The sequence below is a fragment of the Anastrepha obliqua genome, unplaced genomic scaffold, assembly GCF_027943255.1.
Source record: "Anastrepha obliqua isolate idAnaObli1 unplaced genomic scaffold, idAnaObli1_1.0 ptg000160l, whole genome shotgun sequence".
Classification (NCBI taxonomy): domain Eukaryota; kingdom Metazoa; phylum Arthropoda; class Insecta; order Diptera; family Tephritidae; genus Anastrepha; species Anastrepha obliqua.
The window spans coordinates 22501-35000 of NW_026562249.1; the positions used below are offsets into that span (position 1 = coordinate 22501).

Consider the following 12500-nt stretch of genomic DNA (forward strand, 5'->3'; position numbering starts at 1 on the left):
CACTCGAACCTACCCGCTGCTGCGTCATTCATGAGCGTCACGTCAATGTCACTCACACCTCTAGGCCCCTCAAACGTATACCATACGCTTGGTTCGTTTGCTACAAGGAGGTTATTCGCCACAATCCACTCGCTCATAACCTCACCTCGATTGTGGCTCCGATATCCAGCAGTATGCCTGGATACCTTGCTGAACCACATCGGAGATGTAGCATTCGCATCAAGACACACGATGGCAGGAATGCTACTCTCAAGTAGTAGCACCGCATCAATGTATCTTAAGTAGGGCTCTAGAGGCTCGTCAGACTTGCAGTACAAGCTGACGACATTCATTCTGCCGAATTCCCCCTCGACACACACACATACTCCCCACTGTGATGAGTCAACTACTACACAAGAGTAGCTTGGCTCACACACAGCTACTGCGGCCTTGACTCCAAGGTCCGTAAAGACCCTGAAGCCCCCAGGAAGGCCTCTCACCACCCCATTGGTGGAGTATGGTTCCTGGAGCAAAGCAATGCCGCAGCCCCCCTCCGACATACACGCCCCCAATTCACACATCACGGCATATGACCCCTGACAGTTCAGTTGATATAGTTCAACCATCAATGTCTAGCGTTCGCACGGGCAACAATGGCACAGTACACCGGGCAGACAGTGGACATCATTAGATGTCCGGCTGGCTTGCCCTTAAACGCACAGTTGCGACAATGCGGGGCATTGCCACAACCTGCACTCCTGTGTCCTTCTTGCCCGCACCTACGGCAGACATCCTTCTTGGCTCTGCATTCTGCCACCCTGTGATCAAACCCCATGCATCGGAAGCAGCCGGGCGTCAGTTGGTCTGGCCGTACCCGGAAGGAAAACCACTTTATGTAGCAACGACCTGCTTCCAGGAGGGCGGACATTAGCATGTCCGTTCCCTCAAGGACAACATTCGTCACCCCATCGGGGCTGACCTTCCAAGGACGGCTGATCATCCTCACGTCCTTCTCACGGCACCCAGGGCTGAACTCCTTGAGGTTCAACCGGAACAACTCTCCCATGAAATCCTCAGGGGAGATCTCCGTGTGAACCCCCTGGACCACAACCCTAGGCCCCAGCTTCCGACGTATGCTCACATCGAGCCCCACTTCGGAAAACTTGGCATTTTTTGCCAAGTTATCCCTCTCGGCAACGGATGGGGTGCGAATAATCGCACCTCCATCCTTCAACGGGCGCACCTCGTGCACCCTAACCCCCATGGAAGGCCCAACCTCCTTTACAACTTTCTTGATCACCTCCTTGGAAGTAGTGGGGGTTTTACCCCTCACTACGACCGACCAGGTCTCAACTGGCTTGGGCACCGGCAACGCAGGCAACACAGGCGCAGGCGCCTGAGGTGCCGGCATCATCGCTGCACCAGCCAGCGCAGCTCCAGCCGTCCTCCGAGGTGCTTCCTCCCTGGTTGTCATGGTGGCTTCCAACCGCCCACGAAGATGGGCGATCTCCGCCACCATCTCAACAAAGAGCTCCTCAAACTCCAAGGAGTATCCAAGGAGATCCTTCGCTGTGCTCTTCGGGACGCCGTCCATGTCAATGACGGCTCCACTAAAGGCCGTCACAATGGACTTAAAGCGTCCCATAAATTCGCCCCCAACCTTCTTCTGTTCGGCACCCCCCCCGAACGCTCCCAAACCTTCCTGGGAAGCACGCAATCTCTTACAGAAATCTACCAGGTGCTTCCCAGCTGGACCTAATTTAGCCCCTGTCTTACTCCCCTTTTTCCCACTCCCAATTTTTCCACTTTCGGAAGCGCCATCGCTTCCACTCACCCCCGACTTACTGGAAGGCACCTTTTCAGGTACCTTTAAAACCTCCTTACCTGACTTCACCACCGGGACCGCTGCACCCCCAGCGGTCTTCTTCTTAATGCGAGGAGGAGACCGCAAAATCACCTCCTCCTCTCCGGACGTCGATTCGTCCATTGCCGACGATGGCACCGCCGAACCGCTTGGAAGAGGGGTGTTCGCCCTCTTCCTCACACCTTCTAATTTGGGCATTGCCCAACGACCCTCACACTTAGGTTGCCGAATTCGCCGGATAAGGCCTCCTGAGCAACAACAAAAATTGAGTCCCTTTTGGGCAACGGCAATTACTGCACGGCAGGAACGAACCCCGCACAGGCACGCACACAGCGGCTGCACCTATCGGCGAGCCAAAGCAAAGCGCGAGGGCGTAGCCCACAGCGCCAACCAAAGGTTTGGCAAAGGCCACCACCAATGCCTTGCCGGACAGAACACTGTTCCCCGAACAAGGACGGGTCGACCAAGGTGGAGCTAACGCCGAGCTCGACCGTAGGCAGAAATGCAGCACGCTCTGTTCGCAGCACCTGCACAAGGTATTCAACCTTGGCGCAGTACTGTACCCACGCACAAAAGAGGACGCCCTTTTTACTGTTGCCAAATATGGCAATATAGCGACACGACAGACCTAGTGTACGCCCGCACTGTACACCCACACCGAATGTAACGGCACGCGCCAAAAGACCACGCCAGAAATTAGCGGCACACAAAAATTGTAAACACCTTGGTATAGCGGCACTCACTTGAGCGTCCCACAATATACCAACAAGGTACACTTGTACACAAAGTACAGCCACGCGAACAGTGGCGTCACCAGCACAAACCGTAGTCACCTGAGCAATTGCTCGTAAACAATGCACCGCTATGGTACAGCTACGCACAACACACCACGCCGAAAAACAACGGCACGCCCGCAAAAGTTGTAAACAACTTGATGGAAAATTTCCAACGCTGTATCTAGCAGCACTCACAACACGCACTCTGTGTCTATAGCACGGAGTATATTGGCACTCACTGGAGTGTCCAACAACACTACCGTACGGCACTTTCAATTATTCGTAACACTGTACAGCTACTACAAAGTAGCGTCACTCGGACAACGGCACTCACTAGCGCAATTAATTGTAAACACTGTACCGCTATGGTACAGCCACAACAATATTAGCGTCACTCGCACAACTGTAATACACCGGTACTCACACACGAATGTAACCGCAAAAGGAAATCACAAAAATCGCAAATCACCGCTTAGCACACGACACGTCCGCACTATTCAACAGTCAGACTGAGAATGAGTAGATAGGGACAGTAGGAATCTCGTTAATCCATTCATGCGCGTCACTAATTAGATGACGAGGCATTTGGCTACCTTAAGAGAGTCATAGTTACTCCCGCCGTTTACCCGCGCTTACTTGAATTTCTTCACTTTGACATTCAGAGCACTGGGCAGAAATCACATTGTGTCAACACCCGTTAGGGCCATCACAATGCTTTGTTTTAATTAGACAGTCGGATTCCCCAAGTCCGTGCCAGTTCTGAATTGATTGTTAATTGATAATCGTTATAATTTAAAAGGAATATATATCGAATGATATAATTCCTTAAAAATTTTAGCAAGAAAGTTCCACAATTGGCTACGTAACTACTATCCGGGGAACAAGAATCGTAATTCTCTATTTACCCAGAACGAGTACATAAACCATGGTATTGCTTCCCAATCAAGCCCGACTATCTCAATCTTCAGAGCCAATCCTTATCCCGAAGTTACGGATCTAATTTGCCGACTTCCCTTACCTACATTATTCTATCGACTAGAGACTCTTCACCTTGGAGACCAGCTGCGGATATTGGTACGGCCTGTTGAGAAGTTTGCGTGACCCCACCATAAATTTTCAAGGTCCGAGGAGAAAATATCGACACAACAGTAAATGTCATGCTCTTCTAGTCCATCTACCATATCTCTCTTCGAAAGACTTCCATGGTAGTACGACTATAAAACAGAAAAGAAAACTCTTCCGATATCTCTCGACGGCTTCTTTATGGTCGTTCCTGTTGCCAGGATGAGCACAAGGCCCATTTTTAATAACAAACGGATACTCAACAGGTTACGGAATTGGAACCGTATTCCCTTTCGTTCAAAATAATTCAAGTATTTTAATTATTTTTAAATATATTTTTATTAATATTTTTTTTTATTAAAAACTTGAAAATTTTCGGCTTTCGCCTTGAACTTAGGACCGACTAACTCGTGATCAACCACTGTTCACACGAAACCCTTCTCCACTTCAGTCCTCCAAGGTCTCATTCGATTATTTGCTACTACCACCAAGATCTGTACCAATAGCGGCTCCATGCAGGCTTACGCCAAACACTTCTAAGCACACTATTGTACCCTCCTACTCACTAAAGTTTCAAAATTTATAAATCAATCGAAATTGTTTTATAAATCATCTACTTTAGCGGTAATGTATAGGTATACAACTTAAGCGCCATCCATTTTAAGGGCTAGTTGCTTCGGCAGGTGAGTTGTTACACACTCCTTAGCGGATTACGACTTCCATGTCCACCGTCCTGCTGTTTTAAGCAACCAACGCCTTTCATGGTATCTGCATGAGTTGTTAATTTAGGCACCGTAACATTACGTTTGGTTCATCCCACAGCGCCAGTTCTGCTTACCAAAAGTGGCCCACTGGGCACATTATATCATAACCTCAACCTTCATATCAAGAAAGGTGAGGTTCTTACCCATTTAAAGTTTGAGAATAGGTTAAAATCGTTTCGACCCTAAGGCCTCTAATCATTCGCTTTACCAGATAAGATTATTTTATATAATTTTTAAATGCACCAGCTATCCTGAGGGAAACTTCGGAGGGAACCAGCTACTAGATGGTTCGATTGGTCTTTCGCCCCTATACTCAATTCTGACAATCGATTTGCACGTCAGAACTGTTTCGGTCTTCCATCAGGGTTTCCCCTGACTTCAACCTGATCAAGTATAGTTCACCATCTTTCGGGTCACAGCATATATGCTCAAGGTACGCTCCAGTTAGAGGTATAAATAATAATAAATTATCATTATACATAACTATATGGAACGCCCCGGGATTGAATTAATTGACTATTTATTAAAAAATAGACTAAAAATTAATCCCATTATATTTAAGTTAAGTTAATTATGCCATTAAGTTTAATATAACTCAATGACTTGCACATATGTTAGACTCCTTGGTCCGTGTTTCAAGACGGGTCCCGAAGGTATCCTGAATCTTTCGCATTGTTAATCATATAAATGCATACAAATAAATATTAATATCATAGATATTAAATTTTTTGTAAAATTCAAAAAATGAATTTTAGCATTATATATAATAAAATCTATCAACACTTTATCAAATCATTAGTATTTATTTTATGTTAATATGCTTAAAAAGCAAATTAATTTAAATAAACTTAATATCACCAATGATCTTTTGATAAATACTTTATTATGTTAATAGATTACAATGTCCTTATATGAAAAAAATGCACATTATTTTTTTAATTATTTAATGATGAATTTTTCATAATGGATATTCAGGTTCATCGGGCTTAACCTCTAAGCAGTTTCACGTACTATTTAACTCTCTATTCAGAGTTCTTTTCAACTTTCCCTCACGGTACTTGTTTACTATCGGTCTCATGGTTATATTTAGTTTTAGATGGAGTTTACCACCCACTTAGTGCTGCACTATCAAGCAACACGACTCTTTGGAAATATCTTTCTAGTAATCATTAACGTTATACGGGCCTGGCACCCTCTATGGGTAAATGGCCTCATTTAAGAAGGACTTAAATCGTTAATTTCTCATACTAGATATTAAGATATTCCATACACTGCATCTCACATTTGACATATAGACAAAGTGACTTAGTGCTGAACTATTTTCTTTTCGCTCGCCGCTACTAAGAAAATCCTTGTTAGTTTCTTTTCCTCCCCTCATTAATATGCTTAAATTCAGGGGGTAATCCCATATGAGTTGAGGTTGTTTTAATATTCTTTTTTTATCTTCTCACAATTTAATAAAAAAATTATATCATCTTTTCATCTCTATTTTTCTTTTCTCCTTTTATATATTGTAAATATATAAAAATAATAATAATGTAAAATGAGGCAATCCTAGAATAAAAAATTTAATTTTTATGCTAGACATTCCTCCTTTTAATTACATATATAAATTATTATTTTATATATATATATATAAATAATATGAAAATTTTTTGTAAAGAATACTTAGATTCAATATTTTCATCATTTCATTTTATTTGAGAGGATTTTTTTTTTAAAGAATATATAATAAATAAAATTCATTATATATCTTTATTTTTTTTGCTATTAATATTATGAATTATTTAAAATCCAATAATATACACATTTGCTTAAATTCAATTATTTTTATAAAAGAATAAGCAACTTATTTAGCATAGTCTTACAACCCTCAACCATATGTAGTCCAAGCAGTACTTTAAAATTGAATTTAATGTACATAACAGCATGGACTGCGATATGCGTTCAAAATGTCGATGTTCATGTGTCCTGCAGTTCACACGATGACGCACAGTTTGCTGCGTTCTTCATCGACCCATGAGCCAAGTGATCCACCGCTTAGAGTATTTTTTTATTTATTTTTATTTATAACAAATGTCAATTTTTTTTTGCATATATTAATTGAAAGAGTAAAATTAAATAATATTAATAATATATAAATTGATTTTCTTTCAATAATATATATCAAATATATTTAACTCTAAACATTTTTATTAAGTTGCGAATGTCTTAGTTCAACAATAATACAGTGGTGGTATTTATTATGATTCAATTATTTTGTATTTTTTTAATCATTTTATGTATATATATAATAATATAATAAATATATACCACTTTTGTTATTGTGAACAAATTAACTTATCATTCAATCAAATGAATAATAAGTACAACTTTTTATTTTCATGTTTAAAGGTTTTTAAAAGAAAAAAATAAGAAAAAACATTACAAAATGTACCATCATATATTATATTTAATATGATATAATTGATGGATCACAAATTGAATGAAAAAGAATAAAAAGAATTATGGATTCAAAATAATTATATAAATTTTTTTTTTTTTTTCTTTTTTTTTTTTTTTTTTTTTTCTTTTTGTTCGTTTGTTTGCTTGTCTGTTTGTTTGTTTGTTTGTTTGTTTGTTTTTCTTACGGATATGGAACACAATAATGATCCTTCCGCAGGTTCACCTACGGAAACCTTGTTACGACTTTTACTTCCTCTAAATAATCAAGTTCGGTCAACTTTTGCGAAACAACCGTGACACACGAGGCGTCACAGTGATCACGTCCGGAGACCTCACTAAATAATTCAATCGGTAGTAGCGACGGGCGGTATGTACAAAGGGCAGGGACTTAATCAATGCGAGTTAATAACTCGCACTTACTGGGAATTCCAAGTTCATGTGAACAGTTTCAGTTCACAATCCCAAGCATGAAAGTGGTTCAGCGGTTTACCCGGACCTCTCGGTCTAGGAAATACACGTTGATACTTTCATTGTAGCGCGCGTGCAGCCCAGGACATCTAAGGGCATCACAGACCTGTTATTGCTCAATCTCGTTACTGCTAGACGCAATTTGTCCATTTAAGAAGCTAGTGTCCTTATAATGGGACAAACCAACAGGTACGACTCCACTTATATAAACACATTCAAACACTTGTACATTCAAGATGTACGCATGAAAGAAGGCTATATAAGTTTCAACATCATAATCCTGAAAGCATCTATTTAATATATTTGAGTCTCGTTCGTTATCGGAATTAACCAGACAAATCACTCCACGAACTAAGAACGGCCATGCACCACCACCCATAGATTCGAGAAAGAGCTATCAATCTGTCTTACACGCTTATGTTCGGACCTGGTAAGTTTTCCCGTGTTGAGTCAAATTAAGCCGCAGGCTCCACTCCTGGTGGTGCCCTTCCGTCAATTCCTTTAAGTTTCAGCTTTGCAACCATACTTCCCCCGGAGCCCAAAAGCTTTGGTTTCCCGGGAAGCGACTGAGAGAGCCATAGTAGTAGCTACACCCAATTGCTAGCTGGCATCGTTTATGGTTAGAACTAGGGCGGTATCTGATCGCCTTCGAACCTCTAACTTTCGTTCTTGATTAATGAAAACATCTTTGGCAAATGCTTTCGCTTAAGTTAGTCTTACGACGGTCCAAGAATTTCACCTCTCGCGTCGTAATACTAATGCCCCCAAACTGCTTCTATTAATCATTACCTCTTGATCTAAAAACCAATGAAAGTAGAACAGAGGTCTTATTTCATTATTCCATGCACAAAATATTCAGGCATTTGGAGCCTGCTTTAAGCACTCTAATTTGTTCAAAGTAATTGTACCGGCCCACAACAACACTCGATGAAGAGCACTGAAGTAGGTTTAAATAGGAGGAATATATAAAAAATACATTGTATTAATTATATATAAGAACTCCACCGGTAATACGCTTACATACATAAGGTAATGTACATACCACAATATATAGTTGTACTACCCGTATGAAGCACAAATTCAACTACGAACGTTTTAACCGCAACAACTTTAATATACGCTATTGGAGCTGGAATTACCGCGGCTGCTGGCACCAGACTTGCCCTCCAATAGGTCCTTGTTAAAGGATTTAAAGTGTACTCATTCCAATTACAGGGCCTCGGATATGAGTCCTGTATTGTTATTTTTCGTCACTACCTCCCCCGAACTGGGAGTGGGTAATTTACGCGCCTGCTGCCTTCCTTAGATGTGGTAGCCGTTTCTCAGGCTCCCTCTCCGGAATCGAACCCTGATTCCCCGTTACCCGTTGCAACCATGGTAGTCCTAGATACTACCATCAAAAGTTGATAGGGCAGACATTTGAAAGATCTGTCGTCGGTACGGGACCATACGATCTGCAAGTTATCTAGAGTTCAACCAATTTAACGATCAAATGATCGCTTGGTTTTAGTCTAATAAAAGCACACGTTCCATAAGGTCCGTGTTTATATTGCATGTATTAGCTCTAGAATTACCACAGTTATCCAAGTAACTGTTAACGATCTATGGAACCATAACTGATATAATGAGCCTTTTGCGGTTTCACTTTTAATTTGTTTGTACTTAGACATGCATGGCTTAATCTTTGAGACAAGCATATAACTACTGGCAGGATCAACCAGAATAATATTTTTATTTATATATTTTTCTTTGTTTTTCATATTTGAAAATTTCATAAATTACGGTGTATATAAAAAGTAAAGGGGCGACCCCCCTTTAGCTTTTCTTATCAAAATTCAAAAACCGTTTTTTATGAAAAAGAATTTTCGTTCTCTATATTATATATTTTATATAAAAATATAAGAACGATATTTCTTCTTAATATTTGCCAATTTTCAAATAATTTATCATTCTTAATAACATTTTACTTTTTTTTTCAAATGCATTTTTAATGTAATAATTTCATATATTACATAATTTTTCTCTTTGAATTGAAATTAATAATTTCATAATTCTATTTTTTAATCATAAATATATATGATTGAAAAAATTTTCTCCTCTTTTCCTTTGTTTAAAATTTAATTTTTCTTATAAATTTTTGTTTTTCTTATTTTTTTCTCTTCATCATCTGTTTAATTTCCTGTATTTATACAAGAAACAAACAGTTGAGGATAATTTCTATGTAATGCTAGTATAGAATATAAAATTTTGAATTCAAAAATTTATTTCTATTTAAACTAACTATAGAAAACCAGGAATAAAATACAATAACACCAATATGCCATAACATGTTAGTATAGAATATAGATTCTTCATATATGTATATATATTCGAAAATTTTTTCTATTTAAACTAACGTATGGAAAACCAGGAATAAAATCATAATATTACCAGTTTAATATGGCTCAAATTCGAGTTTCATATAGTTATGATTCGATTTATATGCTTCAATATCATTGGTTAGTTAACTTTTGATATTTTCATATTATATCACATGCCTTCACCGTGAGTGTTTTTTGCCATGCACACCTCACATTGTCAAAAATGTATGGGAAAAATTCATTTCAATACATTTCAGTTTGATTTGAAATGTCTTTATTATATATTTTAATGGCAATATGCCAAGGTTATATTCCATAACTCTTTATTTAAACTAACGTATGGAAAACCAGGCATAAAATCACAATATTACCAGTTTAATATGGCTCAAATTCGAGTTTCATATAGTTATGATTCGATTTATATGTTTCAATATCATTGGTTAGTTAACTTTTGATATTTTCATATTATATCACATGCCTTCACCGTGAGTGTTTTTTGCCATGCACACCTCACATTGTCAAAAATGTATGGGAAAAATTCATTTCAATACATTTCAGTTTGATTTGAAATGTCTTTATTATATATTTTAGTGCCAATATGCCAAGGTTATATTCCATAACATGTTAGTATTAGAATATAGATTCTTCATATATGTATATATATTCGAAAATTTTTTCTATTTAAACTAACGTATGGAAAACCAGGCATAAAATCACAATATTACCAGTTTAATATGGCTTAAATTCGAGTTTCATATAGTTATGATTCGATTTATATGCTTCAATATCATTGGTTAGTTAACTTTTGATATTTTCATATTATATTTCACATGCCTTCACCGTGAGTGTTTTTTGCCATGCACACCTCACATTGTCAAAAATGTATGGGAAAAATTCATTTCAATACATTTCAGTTTGATTTGAAATGTCTTTATTATATATTTTAGTGCCAATATGCCAAGGTTATATTCCATAACATGTTAGTATTAGAATATAGATTCTTCATATATGTATAGATATTCGAAAATTTTTTCTATTTAAACTAACGTATGGAAAACCAGGCATAAAATCACAATATTACCAGTTTAATATGGCTTAAATTCGAGTTTCATATAGTTATGATTCGATTTATATGCTTCAATATCATTGGTTAGTTAACTTTTGATATTTTCATATTATTTCACATGCCTTCACCGTGAGTGTTTTTTGCCATGCACACCTCACATTGTCAAAAATGTATGGGAAAAATTCATTTCAATACATTTCAGTTTGATTTGAAATGTCTTTATTATATATTTTAATGGCAATATGCCAAGGTTATATTCCATAAAATGTTAGTATAGAATATAGATTCTTCATATATGTATATATATTCGAGAATTTTTTTCTATTTAAACTAACGTATGGAAAACCAGGCATAAAATCACAATATTACCAGTTTAATATGGCTCAAATTCGAGTTTCATATAGTTATGATTCGATTTATATGCTTCAATATCATTGGTTAGTTAACTTTTGATATTTTCATATTATATCACATGCCTTCACCGTGAGTGTTTTTTGCCATGCACACCTCACATTGTCAAAAATGTATGGGAAAAATTCATTTCAATACATTTCAGTTTGATTTGAAATGTCTTTATTATATATTTTAGTGCCAATATGCCAAGGTTATATTCCATAACTCTTTATTTAAACTAACGTATGGAAAACCAGGCATAAAATCACAATATTACCAGTTTAATATGGCTTAAATTCGAGTTTCATATAGTTATGATTCGATTTATATGCTTCAATATCATTGGTTAGTTAACTTTTGATATTTTCATATTATATTTCACATGCCTTCACCGTGAGTGTTTTTTGCCATGCACACCTCACATTGTCAAAAATGTATGGGAAAAATTCATTTCAATACATTTCAGTTTGATTTGAAATGTCTTTATTATATATTTTAATGGCAATATGCCAAGGTTATATTCCATAACTCTTTATTTAAACTAACGTATGGAAAACCAGGCACAAAATCACAATATTACCAGTTTAATATGGCTTAAATTCGAGTTTCATATAGTTATGATTCGATTTATATGCTTCAATATCATTGGTTAGTTAACTTTTGATATTTTCATATTATATCACATGCCTTCACCGTGAGTGTTTTTTGCCATGCACACCTCACATTGTCAAAAATGTATGGGAAAAATTCATTTCAATACATTTCAGTTTGATTTGAAATGTCTTTATTATATATTTTAATGGCAATATGCCAAGGTTATATTCCATAAAATGTTAGTATAGAATATAGATTCTTCATATATGTATATATATTCGAGAATTTTTTTCTATTTAAACTAACGTATGGAAAACCAGGCATAAAATCACAATATTACCAGTTTAATATGGCTCAAATTCGAGTTTCATATAGTTATGATTCGATTTATATGCTTCAATATCATTGGTTAGTTAACTTTTGATATTTTCATATTATATCACATGCCTTCACCGTGAGTGTTTTTTGCCATGCACACCTCACATTGTCAAAAATGTATGGGAAAAATTCATTTCAATACATTTCAGTTTGATTTGAAATGTCTTTATTATATATTTTAGTGCCAATATGCCAAGGTTATATTCCATAACTCTTTATTTAAACTAACGTATGGAAAACCAGGCATAAAATCACAATATTACCAGTTTAATATGGCTTAAATTCGAGTTTCATATAGTTATGATTCGATTTATATGCTTCAATATCATTGGTTAGTTAACTTTTGATATT

At 37.2% G+C, this 12500-nt stretch overlaps 1 non-coding gene and 2 pseudogenes across 1 annotated transcript; all 3 read right to left on the reverse strand.

The window, feature by feature from the left end:
• Positions 1-3086: 3086 nt before the first annotated feature.
• Positions 3087-5868, reverse strand: LOC129252208 (large subunit ribosomal RNA; annotated as a pseudogene).
• Positions 5869-6312: 444 nt separating this feature from the next.
• Positions 6313-6493, reverse strand: LOC129252207 (5.8S ribosomal RNA; annotated as a pseudogene).
• A 597-nt stretch (positions 6494-7090) lies between these two features.
• On the reverse strand, positions 7091-9082 carry LOC129252202 (small subunit ribosomal RNA). Its single transcript, XR_008583312.1, has one exon. It is a non-coding gene; the product is annotated as a small subunit ribosomal RNA (ribosomal RNA).
• Positions 9083-12500: the final 3418 nt, after the last annotated feature.